The sequence below is a fragment of the Mchenga conophoros genome, linkage group LG1 (genome assembly GCF_057382185.1).
Source record: "Mchenga conophoros isolate Kocher_MC1m ecotype Shallow Benthic linkage group LG1, M_conophoros_male_GT1.1, whole genome shotgun sequence".
In the NCBI taxonomy this organism is placed as follows: Eukaryota; Metazoa; Chordata; class Actinopteri; order Cichliformes; family Cichlidae; genus Mchenga; species Mchenga conophoros.
Window position 1 is genome coordinate 20,400,950 of NC_140526.1, and position 14,543 is coordinate 20,415,492.

At 37.2% G+C, this 14,543-nt stretch overlaps 1 protein-coding gene across 1 annotated transcript in view; it reads left to right on the forward strand.

The window, feature by feature from the left end:
- Positions 1-221: 221 nt before the first annotated feature.
- LOC146583296 (uncharacterized) overlaps positions 222-14,543 on the forward strand; it is a 140,464-nt gene continuing 126,142 nt past the window's right edge. The window contains exons 1-2 of the mRNA XM_085269711.1: positions 222-433; positions 822-969. The gene's annotated coding sequence lies outside the window, so the exon portion shown is untranslated. The remainder of the gene's footprint in view (positions 434-821; positions 970-14,543) is intronic.

The following is a 14,543-nucleotide window of genomic DNA, read 5'->3' on the forward strand; positions in this document are numbered from 1 at the left end:
CTCCGCTGTTGGCTCATACAAGCATTCATTCATTCATTTATTTGTTCATTTTCAGGCACAACAAATACCTATATTGAACATAAAATGCACAAAACAAAAAATGCCTGAAAAAGGAGTGGGACGAAGAAAACTTATTAAATCCCACCCCTATACTCACTCATCAACAAAAAAAACAATAAACTTCCCGCAGCTATGCCCATCATTGCATACAGACCCATCAACAGCCCCGGGCACATACAAGTATCTAAACGGCAGCTCGCAAACAACAATTAGAGCCTTCATAACTGAATACAGAATATATAAATTACATTAACCAAATAGCAGGTAAAAATATTGCGTCTGTTTTTATATTTGCATATTCACCAATCATCTCCCAATCACAGTTTTAATCTAAATCAAAGGCAATTGCAATTATGTGGCTAACATGTGCAGGGTAAGTCGGGCTAAGTTTTGTATGTTTGTTTGTCTTTCTCTCTTTAGCCAAATTGTTTCTCCCAGTGCTCAAATTTATTTGTAAATATAGCTAAACAACACTGCGGGAGAGGAGGGAGCGGGCTTTTCAATTTAAGAAAACAGGGAAGTGGTAGCCTGTAGCTTTTTCTGTCTCTAGTGTAGGGCTAGCAAACCTTTATTAGCTAATGGTAGATGGAACGAATGAGCTAGCTAAAGACACCTAGCTACATTTAATCTTGCACATGATTGAGATCAGCGGAAAAGTAATCCAAATGTGTATGAACTAATAACTGCACAAAATAATTGTTTTGAATGCAGTTTTTGGTATTTACCCTGCTACTTCAATCCAAATGAAAACCCCTTTTAAGGATGGACAGGGAGACCAATGAGGCCAGACAGGAGTCTCCATGGACTATGATGTTTGCAAACGATATACTGATCTGTATTGAGAGTGGGAAGCTAGTGGAAGATATCCTGGAGAAGTGGAGGGATGCTGTGGAGAGAAGAGGAATGACAGTAAGTAGAAGAAAGACAATGCATGTGTGAGCAAAGGTGATAAACGTAGATAAAGGTTGAAATAAGAGGGGTGGTCCAGTCAGTCGCCAAGGGACTCATCTGAAATTTGTAAAGTGACAAAACATGTAAAAACATGCTTAAAAAGGTCTTTCTCAGAGATAGCATGTGGTGGGTGTGAACAATATTATTAGGCTGCTTGCAGTTGTACTTAAAATCCACACATACAACTGACCTTGCAATACAAAGAAGGTATTTTGCAGGTTAATCAAAGGTTTTATGAGAAACGTTATTTTATTGCCATGTGTTTTGATTTTGTTTATTTTTATAAAGGTATTTTTAATGGATTAAACTTTACTTGAGACATTTTGTTAAGTGACGGGTCCACCTGAAACTAGTTTGTCTGAAGTCTGCAAATGTAAACTCCATACCTGATTAAATTTTACCTCTAATACATTAACATCTCTTCACTATAAAGCTACCAAATACTTATAAGTAAGCATCCCTGGAAGCCTGTGCTCTTCCTGTTACTATTTCAAAGGGCAGTTTCCATATGTAGGCATAATTGTAAAGATATAGGCAGTCTTTGATTGACATTTGTAACTTCAGGCATGTTGGTTTATAGAATTGCAAAGTTAGTTTTCTAAAGTTAATGCTTCCTTATAATCATCCTAAATTTTCCAAGGTTAGGTGCTGATGTGTTGTTGTTTTCATCAATTTGGTGGTCTGCACACCTTGTCACCTGTGAATACCTTACTCTCTCAGTGGGATCACTAATCCAATCCCAAATATATTACTTGGTCCTCACTGAGATAAGGCATTCTGGGGAAAGTTAGTGTATCCATATGAATTAAATAGACAGCAGCTCTATCAAAATCAGGCAGTAGGTCAAGGCTACTCTGCAAGAGGATATGATGCAGTCAAACAGATTTTTTTCCCCATATAGCCTCTTCTTTACCCCCAGCCTGGGTTATTATCACTCACCCACACGGAAGACAATAACAACATCAGACTGTGCTGTCTGCATCTCCATCTGCAGCTTTATAATGATAGTGGGTGATGAGCCTTTGCTTTTTAATTCAGTGATTCTTTCACTTGAACACCACTCAGATGTCACTTATGTCACCACGATACTAAACATTCAGATAATTTGAACTTTAACCAATGTCACTACTGAACTTTTAAAACCTACCAATAAGAAACTGGGAAGCTCTACATGGATAACTTGGATGTGATTTTAGTTCTTTTGCATTTCTTTCACATTTCTTGATTTAAGATGTGCTCATGACAATGATTTCTTTGTCTAAACCAGAAGCTAGTAGAAATTACATGGACACTTTTAAAAGAATGTAAGCAGACCTAAATAAATTGTCAGATTTTCAGACTGTAGGTTTGGTGGTTTGGTTTATGATGTTTTCAGGAAAGCTGTGCCACACCTTAGATTAATTGTTGCCAGTAAAGAGGATGCCAAGTGAGCTTGGAGTGTGCGTGGCTCTTAGAAGGTCTCGGCATGTAATTAAAAACAACGGCGTGCAGAATAATGGCTGAGGCGAAAGTATGTTATTAAGGCCATTTATTGCAACAGATTCAGCTTCTTGGGACAGTTGAGAGCCCAGAGAAAGATTCCTAAGCATTTTCACGCCTCTGTAAGGACTGCTATTGACAAAAATATGTTTCGCATTTTCAAATATTAATGTTCACATGTGTGAGATGTTTCTTTTTAATTCAGTAAACATCACTGATATCCTAACACTATTTTAGTAGCTCCCCATCAAAAAAAGCAACATCTTGTGCAGGATGGTCTTTGGCATGTTGACCATAATAACCACGTAGATACTTCACAGTTAATCTCACACAGGAATACAGATAGACTTCACACATGATTGATTGAGAGTTTGAGAGTAATATAGATTTGAGCTCAGCTTTCATTTGGAAAAGCATAAACCCAGACTTTCAGTGCTCTGTGCTTTAACACAAATTTCTATTACAACGGTGATGAAACCTTAATGATGGTAGATTTCATAAAAAGTGGGAAAAATACAATTGCGTAATGTTCTTTTGTCAAAATAAACAAGTAAAGGCAGAGGAAGTTGCTGCCATTCACTGCGATTTCTGCTAAATAATGCAGTGCATAGATAAAGCTGAGGTGACGAAATTGAGGCTGCAAAGGAGCTATGTGTACTTTCTGTTTTGTTTGGGATGCTGTGCTTGTCCACAGTGCTGCTCAAAGTCAGTGTGACACTGTGGTTGTTGCAGACTTTTTTTTTTGCCAGTATTACTATGGTAGCTTTGAATTAGGTTTGAGGGTTATTCTGCCTCCAGAAACAGGGGCACGAGCATGGAAGAAAGTGCTGCCTTTCAAATGTATTAATCTAGCACGTGGTTACTAAAAGGTAGTGTCTCTTGAAAGCATGACAGTTTCATCAGTGTTGTTTTACGAATAAGCATTGCTACATCAAAAAGCTTTTTGCCATTAGGGAAAATTCATTAAATATTTTCAGCTGTGAGGAAAACGTCCATTTTACCAAGTGCTTATGGGGGGGGGGGAATAGAAACATGAAATATTAGTGATGGCAAAAAAAGTAATTTAAATTTATGTTTTCATTTTATTCATTATTACTTCTTCATATATAAATGTACAGAGGGAGAGAGAGTAAAGATGGTCTGATCGCTTGTGATTGTTTACAAACAAATTATGTCATAAATTGGTAGAGTTAAGTAATCATCAAATTAAGCAATTTAATCTGTAATTACATTTGATCCCAAAACGAAAGCTTTGCTCAACATTATGTTTGTTGTTCTGTTTTTTAAATTCTTTTTTTGGCACATGTTTTGAGGACAGCCAGAGACGGCTAAGATGAGAAGCTGTCCGTTTGTGGTCAGAGGATGTGGTAGACTGCTTGTGTTGTTTGATACTTGATCTGATGTTAATGTGCTGCTGTGTGTGTGGGATGGAGTAAGTTGAAAGAGGCAGAGGGGAAGATGGGCAGATAATCCCGTCTGCCTGATGAGATTGAATGCTGAGATTGATTGATCGCCTAATCATAGGAGGAAATGGGCCTGAAAATGAATGGGACTCTGCCCCTGCCTTGCTGTGGAGCTGGGGAGTTGGGTTGGAGGGGATGTTAGCTGCAGAAAGACATGGCCTTAATGTGCATGAGACCTGATTTCATTTGTGTCTGATATACAGTTATATGATCCTGGCTAAATGATCAAATAAAAAAGGAAGAGGGAGAACAGTGAAGGGGATGTAAATCAAGCTTTATTGCTGGAATATTACTTTTTCATCTCATCTGAAATGGATGCATTGAGAAAAGAGCAAGAATAAAAATTCATCATCAATGTAGAATTGATGGAACTGTGTGTCGGTGTAGAAACCCACTGTTGTGGATCTAGTTGACTGGCTAGTAATAGGCATTAGATTATAGGATTATATGAGGACTGTATGATTGGTTTTCAGTATTTTTGGCTTGGATTGATTTGCCTGGTCAAGTTGTTTACAGCTGGATTGGAGGTTTTTTAGAATATTTAAAAAGCTAACATGCTTCTGCATGTGTCACTCTCTCTTTGTCCTCACTGCCACTTACTAGCTCAATTGATGGCAAGAAATAGAAGTGGTCATTGTGTCTCTGCTTGAGAGCCTAATATGTACTAACCTACATTGCAGACACAAAGATAGCCATGTTATTTTATTTATTTTGGATGTTAACATTATTTCACTTTCACTGCACAGAAACAAACTTATTTCACAAAACCAAAAACTACTAGGGATCAAAATTATTAGCCACTATGATGCTAATAGTCAATTGTGTATCCTTCATGCTGGATAACAGCCTGGAGTCATTTGTTGTAGTTTTCAACAAGTCTCACAAACGTCTCCTGAGCAGTCCTAGCTCATTCTTCTTTGGTGAATCTCTCAAGCTTCTCCAGATTTTAAGATATTCTGGCATGGACCTTGGTCTTCAGTTCACCACACATATTTTTGATGAAATTCAACTCATGACTTTGTGCAGGCCAGTCAGTAACTTTCACTGTGGTCTTCTGGAGGTAGTTCTTCATCAGGAACAGGATATATTTGGGGTCGACCCAGTTTTGCTGCTGGCTGCTTGAGGATTTCTTTGAAAATCTTCACATATCCTTCTTCTTCATAATTGCTTCCACATTGACGAGATTCCCCTTTCACAGATACACTGAAACATCCCACAGCATAATAATCCCAGCACCATGCTTTACAGTGTGGACGGTGTGTTTTGGGTTATCCAACTCTCCCTTCTTTCTCCAAACATAATCGGTGTCTTTATTGCCAAAGAGCTCTAGTTTCATCTCATCTGACCAGAGGACGTGCTTCCAGTATGCATAACCTTTCTCCAGGTTGTTAATAGCATACTTCTGTTTGACAAGGTGTCTTTCCAGTTCTGGACACTTGGGAATGCTGTGCTAACTTTGTATATCCATCTCCTGCTTTGTGAGCATCCAGAAAAGTATAAACTGATATCTTTTTTTTTTTTTGGCCTGATTTTTGCTTAAGTGATAGCTCAAAACCTTCCTGAGGTTTTAACACTGTGTGCAAATTGGAAGATAACCCTAAATTTTTTTAACTTTATTTTACAAGCTTTGATCATTACAAAGTTAAAGCACAACCTTGCACAGCAGTGATTTGTGCTGTGGCTTCAAAAAAGGTCGTTGTTTTTTTTTTAGGGAGCTAATAATATTGACGCTGGTCTTTTTATATATATATATATATATATATATATATTTTTTTTTTTTTTTAAGGAAATTGTTATTTTGTGCAAATTGAAATAACTTATGTTTTCTTAAGAAAACTGGTATGTTTAGAAATGCTGTGTTACTTGCTCTATTAAAAAAGCACTTAAACAAAAACTTACATCTTATAGGAAGGCTAATAATTTTATCCTCATCTGTATATCAAGGGGGAGTTTAGCTTTGTATTGTGAGGTTTCTTTCATTTTATGTAAGGCTGACATTTCAGAGTGAATACTGCCAGAAACTATTCATGTGCAATGCTTAATGTGTTAGATTAAGCCTGTCATTAAGGCAGAATTAAACCAACAAGTTTGCCATGTTGTTTAAGTTTTACCAATTGTCAGTATGCTTGTCCACCCCTTTAGAGATGCTTTGTAAAGCAAATACCTCTCACAGTTGGAGCATTTGTGACAATTTTCCATCTCGTTATCAAAAGAGTCATTTTCTTTCTTTTTTGTAACTTAATTTAACACTTGAATGATAAATATGTTTTGCAGATAACAAAATCCTGCATAGGAATTATCAATGTCATAAGTGTTTTTCAAAACTGTGTAGGTGTAGCAGAATGTGACTGTTAGCTATAAATTGTTGGTCTTTTGTTCAGATTCATTACATGGTATATTTACCAGTCAATAAATCATTAAAGCTGGCTGTCTATTGATGTAGCTTTACTTTGGTGGAGTGCAAAACAGCACCAACTAGACAGGACATAGCCACGAGACTGGTGTCAGGCATCACAATGTTGAGAGAGCATGCTTTAGTGTGCCTGTAGATGTTTCATAACATATTTGGACTTACTAGTTTACAATGCTATTAAACACCCAAAGTTTCAGAAGACAACATGAATTGAGATATGTAATGAGATAGATAAAATCAAATAACATTGACTATTTATCGATTTGATATCTTGAATTTCTAGCTGATTGTTGCAGATACTAGTTTAGTTACTTTAATTTGAGCAAGTGTTCTTTCTCTGAAGTGTTTTCTTTACTTTAATTTGCTTAGCTCTGTTTTGGTCTCCACCATCGTCTAAGGAAAATAAAGCAAAACATTTAGCTTTAAAATAAAAAATAAATTAATTAGTGCTGAGATCTAATCAGAGCAGAGATATAGCTCTAATCTGAAGGTTTTTTTTTTTTTTTAAAGAATAAATAATCAAGAATAAATGTCAATATAATGCTAAAATGCCAAAATTGGAAAAAATAAAGACAAAAAGCAACTGACACAGTCGATAGGTGTGTTATGTTTGTATTCCTGTGTGTGTGTGCATGCGTGCTTTATTTTAATATATCTTTGCCAGGATCTCTAAGCTAAGCATAAACCTAGTTTTGACCCTCCTCTTTGTCTCCCTCTAGTGTGGTGGTTGCATTTTGGTAGTGACTGATTAGGAAGTTGCTGTGATCCTGAGCTCGAAGCCTGATAGCGGGATGACAAACAGTAATATGAGCAGCCTACACAAAGAAGTAGAGAATCTGCGGACTACTTGATCAATGGCATTGATCAGGGAGTCAATCGTCAACTCTATATTCTACTGTGTTTACTTTCTCCCACTGCTGCTGTTAAACTGAGCATGCTCTAAGCGGCCACCATAGAGACCCTCTAAAAGCTGGCCTCACACCCGTCATTGATTGACACACTGATTATCTTGGGAGCTGTTGACACCACACTTGTTAGCCATCTTAAACATTTATGATGATGGGGAGTGGTAGCTCTGTGTTACGCACTTTACTGGGCTAGAGGGAGAGACAGACATTAATTTTAAAGCTTTTAGTTTAATGTGGTTTGCTTTACTAACTTTTAATCAAAAAAACATCCAGATTGTTATTTGTGATGGACCAACACTTTGAGTTATATCTGTAGATAGTTTGTAAAAGTGATATCATGCATTGACTTGTGTGTTTTCCTTGATTGCCAACATAGAAACGGAAGTATATTTTAAATCTAAGCAATAGATGGGCTGTGAATAAAGCCTTTTAGTCATCCCTTCAGGATTTTAGGAAATGTGCTTATTTTCAACGTTGATAAAAGCAAACTGAGTGATTTTGTGTCAGTTTAAGTAGGCATTAAGGTTTTGCAGTTGTGTCTGATTTGTTAATGTTTTCCTCTACTTTTGTCTTTGATATAAAATTCAAAGAGATTCTTTTGTCCTTTTACTTAAATTAGGCTTTTTCTGTTCCTATTTTCCTATGAAATTCAAACTTCATTATACAGAAAAACACACAAAGCGATATTCTATTTGGTAGCCAAGCCGTACAATAGGACTGTACTAACTGAATGAGATATGCATAAGGTTGCTTAATTCTGGCATTGTTTTAAGACAAGCTGACAGTTTATACAGATGATTTATGATCAGACATCTCTGCCTAACCAGAATAATTCAGATTGTTTTGAATGTTTTTATGTTTTACTGTCAGTTGTCATTGGGGTTAATATTTTGAGGAATTGTTAACAGTGGATACCTAAACATATCATCTCATTCAGATGTCCAGAGTTCCCAGGATGAACTGCAGACTTGTTTGTTCTTCTGTCCTTATTTACTGTTGGTTACCATTTTGTACAATTTGTGCAAAGTAATTAATAGATAGTTTCTGCAACTTCCTCTGGCTTAATTACACAAACTCTTTATCTTAGGCATTCAGTAACTGTCTTTGCTGTACGGACAAGTGCCTCTGATAGAGATACCGTCCCTGCTTGATTTTCCACATAGATGATTTTCTCATATCGGTTTGGCAGCCTCAAACAGACCAGAGGTCCTTTTATGGGTCTGTGTTTTTGGTCGTTATCGCTATTTTTACCTTCAGTTCCTTCATATTCCTTCCAGTTTCCCAAGGCCTCTTGTGGTTGGTCAGCACATTGAAAAGTGCGGTGCCTCTTTACAAGATTGTCCTTAATCTTTTGCCAACCATGTCACCTCGAAATGTGTGGAGGCTGATATGATAATGATGTGGACCAGTCCAGGGTATTAGAGTTAAGCTGGGTGATTAGGCCTCACATCGATTACTCTATCATTCAGCACTGGCCTTGTCTGGGCATCTAGGAGAGAGGTGAATTGGGTAGTGGTGGGGTAGCAGGGGATTGACAGCCATCCTGGAATAAGGAATGAGTGAATCGCAAATGTACATCAAACCTAAATATGTTTTAAACCATACAAGATGGGTATAAAAAATAGTCTTCTTTCACTGTTACTGATTCCGTGCTTAGACAAACTTAAGCTGCCTAGTATTAAGAAATTCCTTCTACTCTGTTTAAGTAGTAATTTAAGTAGGTTGCTATTCTCAAGAAGATCCTCCTGTATTTTTATGCCTATGTTAAATTTTCTGTATTTGCAGAATCAAACTCGATTAGTGAATGAAACATCACATTACATAACGTATGCAAATGGCACGATGTTATCGTATCATGTTTGACAGCATTTTCATTATAGTGCATTAAATTATATTCCAGTACTTGGCTCATCAAGCCTTCCTAGAAGCACTGAGTAGAGTTCACAGGGACAGGGATAGTGTATTGAAATAGACAGTCAAACAGTAGAAATAAAAAGGGGGGAAAATAAAGAATTTGTGGCTGTAGATGGAATTTATAAGAGAAATATGGGCAAGGAAGTGTTGAAACAGGAGAGATGAAACAGGCAAGAAAAGGTTAGGACCCTTGCCTTGCCTGAACACTCTGAGGCTTTTAATCCCGGAACAAAGTCATTAGGGTTCGCAGCTACAGAAGAGGCCAATTAAAAGCAGAGTGTAGGCATAAGTCGGGAGAAAGGCATCATTTGCTGTAGAAACCCAAGCCTTTTATCAGACCAGTGGGAGCCTTCCCTTATTCACCCAGAGAATCAGAAGGCCTGTCAGACATTTCTTGGAGATGTTTTTACTTCAAATAATTCACTTTCACTTAGAAATAGGGCAGTGGTGAGGAGCGGGAGATGGTTCAGATTATCTAAAGGCCACCAAAAATCATGGCATGACCGTGTTTGTCCTGTACAGTACTGATAATGTATATTAGAAGATGCTAAAAAAGCATAAAAACCAAAATGAAGCGATATTGACTAAAAAATATGAATGTTTTCCTTTATGTTTAACTGTGTTGTTTGTTTGTTTTAAATATATTTGGTCATTAAAAACTGTAATGCTATTATTCATGTAGTGCGATTAACAGTTGTGAAGATTCACGCACCCCATTCCTCTTGTAAATTGACTGTGTACTTACAGACACTACTACACATGGTAAAGAAATCCTCAATTATCCCTCACAAAGCTCCATTTTACTCCAATTAGCTACTAAATCCATCTGTGTGGTGATTTAATGCAAGGATTGAGTGGAGGGTGAGGCCTTGAACTGGACTTCCTTGTTTACTGAAATAATTGATATTATCAGATTCTTGGTGATTAATGGGCTTACTTACATATACCAGGGCTTAGCAGCTCTGCTGTAATGTAAAACTGGAAGAATTATAGTATTTATGTCCCTGGAGTCAGCTAATTATTGTACTAAGTTTTGCCTTCTTGTGGAGTAAAGACTAATGAAAGATTGGAGAATGTAAAAATTTTAACAGTGGATTTTCTTTTTGTAATCCATCATTATTATCTACCCCTGAAATTTGCTACAGTGTTTACTTCATCATTCCAGAACTAAGCAAGATGCTGGCACAAACTCCACAAGTCCTCGCTAAAATGTTACCGTTTACAGCCAGGCGGAACTGAAGTAACACTGGGTAGAAGTTGTAAACAGTATAAAAGATGGACATTGCTTCTGCGTCTAAAAAAGTGAAACAAATGTAATGGTTTAAAATGCTTTAAACATGCATTCTTTTTAACGGCCACTGGGGGCGATACATGTAGTTGCATAAAGACATCTGGTCATGTAGAAAGTTGTGGCAAAACAGCAGTCTGATTTGACATCTCTGAACAATTCAGGTCAAAGTGAATTAATAATTAACTCTGTTTTGATTGACCCACCTCTTCTCAGCACGTCCAGTTTTGAAACATAAAGATGGCAACAATGGAAACTCTAAATAAAAACAGAATGCAGTAAGTTGCAGATCGTTTAAAACTTACATTTAATTGAAAATAGTACAGAGATGTGACCAGAAACATGTTTCAAAAACACTGGAACAAGGACAACAAAAGACTGTACTGGTTAGCATTTGAGCAATGAGTAACAGCTTTAATTGTAAAACTACCAAGATTTTAGGGATTTCATCATGTGTGGCACATAAAATTAGCAAAAGACTCAGAGAAATCTCTGTGTGCACGGGTCACGGCTGAAAACCAACTGAATGGCTATTTTTTATTTTTTTTTTTCACATCTTCATTTGCTACTGTATGGAAAACGGATCTAATTCTGTAGAGCATATTAATGCATGGGCACATGAACATTTCTTAAAATCATTGTCAGCAATTATGGGCTCTGAAACAGACTGAATTTGTAATAGAAATGTCCTAACTTTTTAAAATTATTTGCTGTGCTTTTCTTTGTTTACATTTTACACAGAATCCCAACTTTTTGGAAAATGCTGCATACTCATTGACATAGAAGTCATATGTATTGACCACAAATGCATCAGAGCAAAGAGCAAGTACTTGGCAGTATAAATTACACATTCCTATTTAATATTTTGTTAATACAGAGAAATTAATGTTGTTCAATAGAAACTTTTTTTTATCTTTGAAACCGTGATTTATGATCTAGTTATAAATCATTTGAATTATTTGGTATCGTTTAGGATTGTGATATACTGTTGTGCAGCCCTTGAATTATTGAGTACGTTTCATTATTTAAAAGTGCACTGGATACAGCATTCGGCATCGGACTGCATACCGTCATGTAGACATACTATACATTAAACCCTTTCTCTGGATGAAAGGCTTTGGGCTGAATGGAGAGCAGGTTATAGGAGTTAAATGAATACATAAAAACTGCGTAAATTGCACCAGGTTCATACCACCATGGGAGATACAGTATGAGGGTGGATGAGATGAGCCAACAGTCTTTCTCAGCTAGCAGATCCTCCTGAGAACTATTAATAATAAAACAACATGCTGGTTTATACAGATTCACATATCATAAAAATGGCTTTTAGTACTTGTTACAAACCTTTACCTGTCTGTTTCGCTTATAGTTGTTCAGGATTTTGTGAAAGGCACAGTAGGGATGAGGGTAGGGTGGTTCTTTGACCTGAATGGGTAAATACTCCCCATGAGTTATTGGTGTTGGGTGTATTCGATTGATTATGTGTGGGACTATATGGCAAGGATATTGGCAGTGCATTGGTCTGATCGTACTTGCTACACAGACCTGGTTGGATTGTTTTCCTTGTGATGGACTGCCGAAGAATCTTTACAGTCAGAACCTCTCTGGTGTTTTTTGGCACAGTGTAAGCATACAGTATGTGAAATAAGAAAACAAAGTTGGCACAGGATATGGTACATTGCAAATAATAATTTGTCTGCTGAATACCGTAGAATGGTTGAGGTGAGAATATTTGACTTCATTTCAGAATATAAGAGGGAACTCTGTCTGAATTCAGCTAGCAAACCCTAAATAGAAGACTGAACCATCATTCTCTACCTTCCTGTCCATCCTCCATTAATTGCATTGCTGACTGATAGAGCATTCTGTAACTGCGTCTGCCTCTTTTGCTGCTTCTTTTTTATGTCTCGTTTTGGTTCCTTTTCCTCTTCTGCTCAGCTTCTGTCGCTTTCTTTGTTTCTCTCTGTAGACTGTGAGCTGATATAATCCTTTGAAAAGGTAATGATCCCACTGTGTTGAGATTATGTATGTGTGCTGCACAGTGTAATGGCCTGGCTTTTTATTGCCTGCTGCATACTAATCCCACAACTGAAGGAATGAGATGACACCTGCAGTGAGCTGTGTGTGAGCAGCAGCCTCACATGAAAGAATGGCCATTAAAAATGATCAAAGAAATTACTGCACTCGGCTGCACAACATTGCTCTCACTCCTGGCTAGGTGTACATCTCTCTGCTCCAACATGCGCATGCACAGTCATGCACTCACATGCATACATGGACTCACACTAATTAGTATCTCAGCCTGATGGATATTCTCAAAGTGATCCTCTGTGGAAATGTCTTGTGCATAGTTGCCTTAGGGTCTCTGTGGTTGATGCACCCACGCTTGCAGATAGGAAATGGAGGACATACAGGAGTTCAAGCTGAGGAGTCTTTTCTTCATACCCTTATCACAAATTATTCATTGATCAACGCAAGATTTAACTAGACATTTGCCTGTGTGGTCTTTTGTTATAAGTTTAGCAATATTTTCTGTTTTTCTGACTGTTGTTGTTGGTTCATAAGGAGTAAAATAATGTAATAGTTTTAAAGCAGATTGAAGTACTAAAATAGATTTGCAGAACAATTGTTTCTGATTTATTCCCTGGTGCAGTCTGCCATTGCCCTCTTCACCAGATGTAGCACTTTGACTTGCACCTTACACTCTGGGTTTGGCACCAGGTCTTATCAATTGGCCTCCATTATAAGCTAGTGGATGACATTTTCTGCAGCTGGTCTATTGTCTCACAGCAGTTTCACTTTTTGCACCAAGCCACACCGGTAAATATATACTAATAAACATATTTCACATACAAAAAGGGGGACTATTTTGCTTAATTTTAGGTCCCTATTTTGATTTTTGGATTTTGCCACTCTCACTTTAAGCCAACTTTTCTCTGATTGGCTGTCCCTTGCAAACAGAAGGTTTAAACAGTAGGTGGGTGAGGCTAATTACCTCGTTGGAATATGTATTCTTGACCACATTAAGGATGCTCCCACCCTATGACATCATAACAAATCCAAGGGTAGAATTAACTGTCAGAAAATAAGCATTAGAGTGTGAAGCCTGAGCTTTTGGCCCTCATACATATGCGGACTTAATATGCAATATCTAATATATACACTTGCTGGACACATTTATTAGGTATATCTGTTCAACTCCTTATTAATGCAAACCTCTAATTGGCCAGTCACTTGGCAGCCGGTCTGTGCATTTAGACATGTAGATGTGGTCAAGAGGACCAGCTAAACTTTAAACCAATTAGAATGGAGAGGAAAGATGATTTAGGAGTATTTGATTGTGGTGTGGTTGTTGGTGCCAGATGTGCATTTTTCAGAAAATGCTGATCTACTGGGGTTTTCCCAAACAACCATCTCTAGAGTTTATAGAGTTATCTGAAAAAGAAATTATACAGTTAGCATCAAAAATCCCTTGTTGATGCCAAAGATATGAGGAGAACTGCCAGAGTGCTTCAAGTAGATAAGTGGGCAGTAACTGAGGTAACTACTTGTTGCAACCAAGGTATGCAGAAGGTATGCTGCAACATTTGGATGGTGGGGTCAGAATTAGGTTAAAAAAACATAAAAGCATAGATCCATCCTGCTCTGTATCAATGGTTAAAGATGCTGCTGGTGGTGTAACGGTAGCACACTTTAAGCTTCTTATTACCAATTAAGCATTGTTTAAACAACACAACCATGTTTATCTCTTTTACAAATAAACTCTATGTATAACTAGAGAATTTGTTCCTTGCTGGCCAGTAGAAAGAATGCAGCTTTAACTTTTCTGACCTGTGCGCTATTTCCATCCTTCACATACAGTCTATGGTTTGTAAAGAACATAAAGATTTTTGGCTTCAGATATATATGCATAATAAGTAATAGCATAAAAGCCTCACTGTAACTTTGTTAATAGTCTGCTCTTAAATAGAAACCTCCACTTAATATGCTATTAAAATCGACACTTTTAGAAATGATAGGAAGGGTCTCACAAGTGGCAAGTAGTTTCCAAGAATTAAGAAACTGCC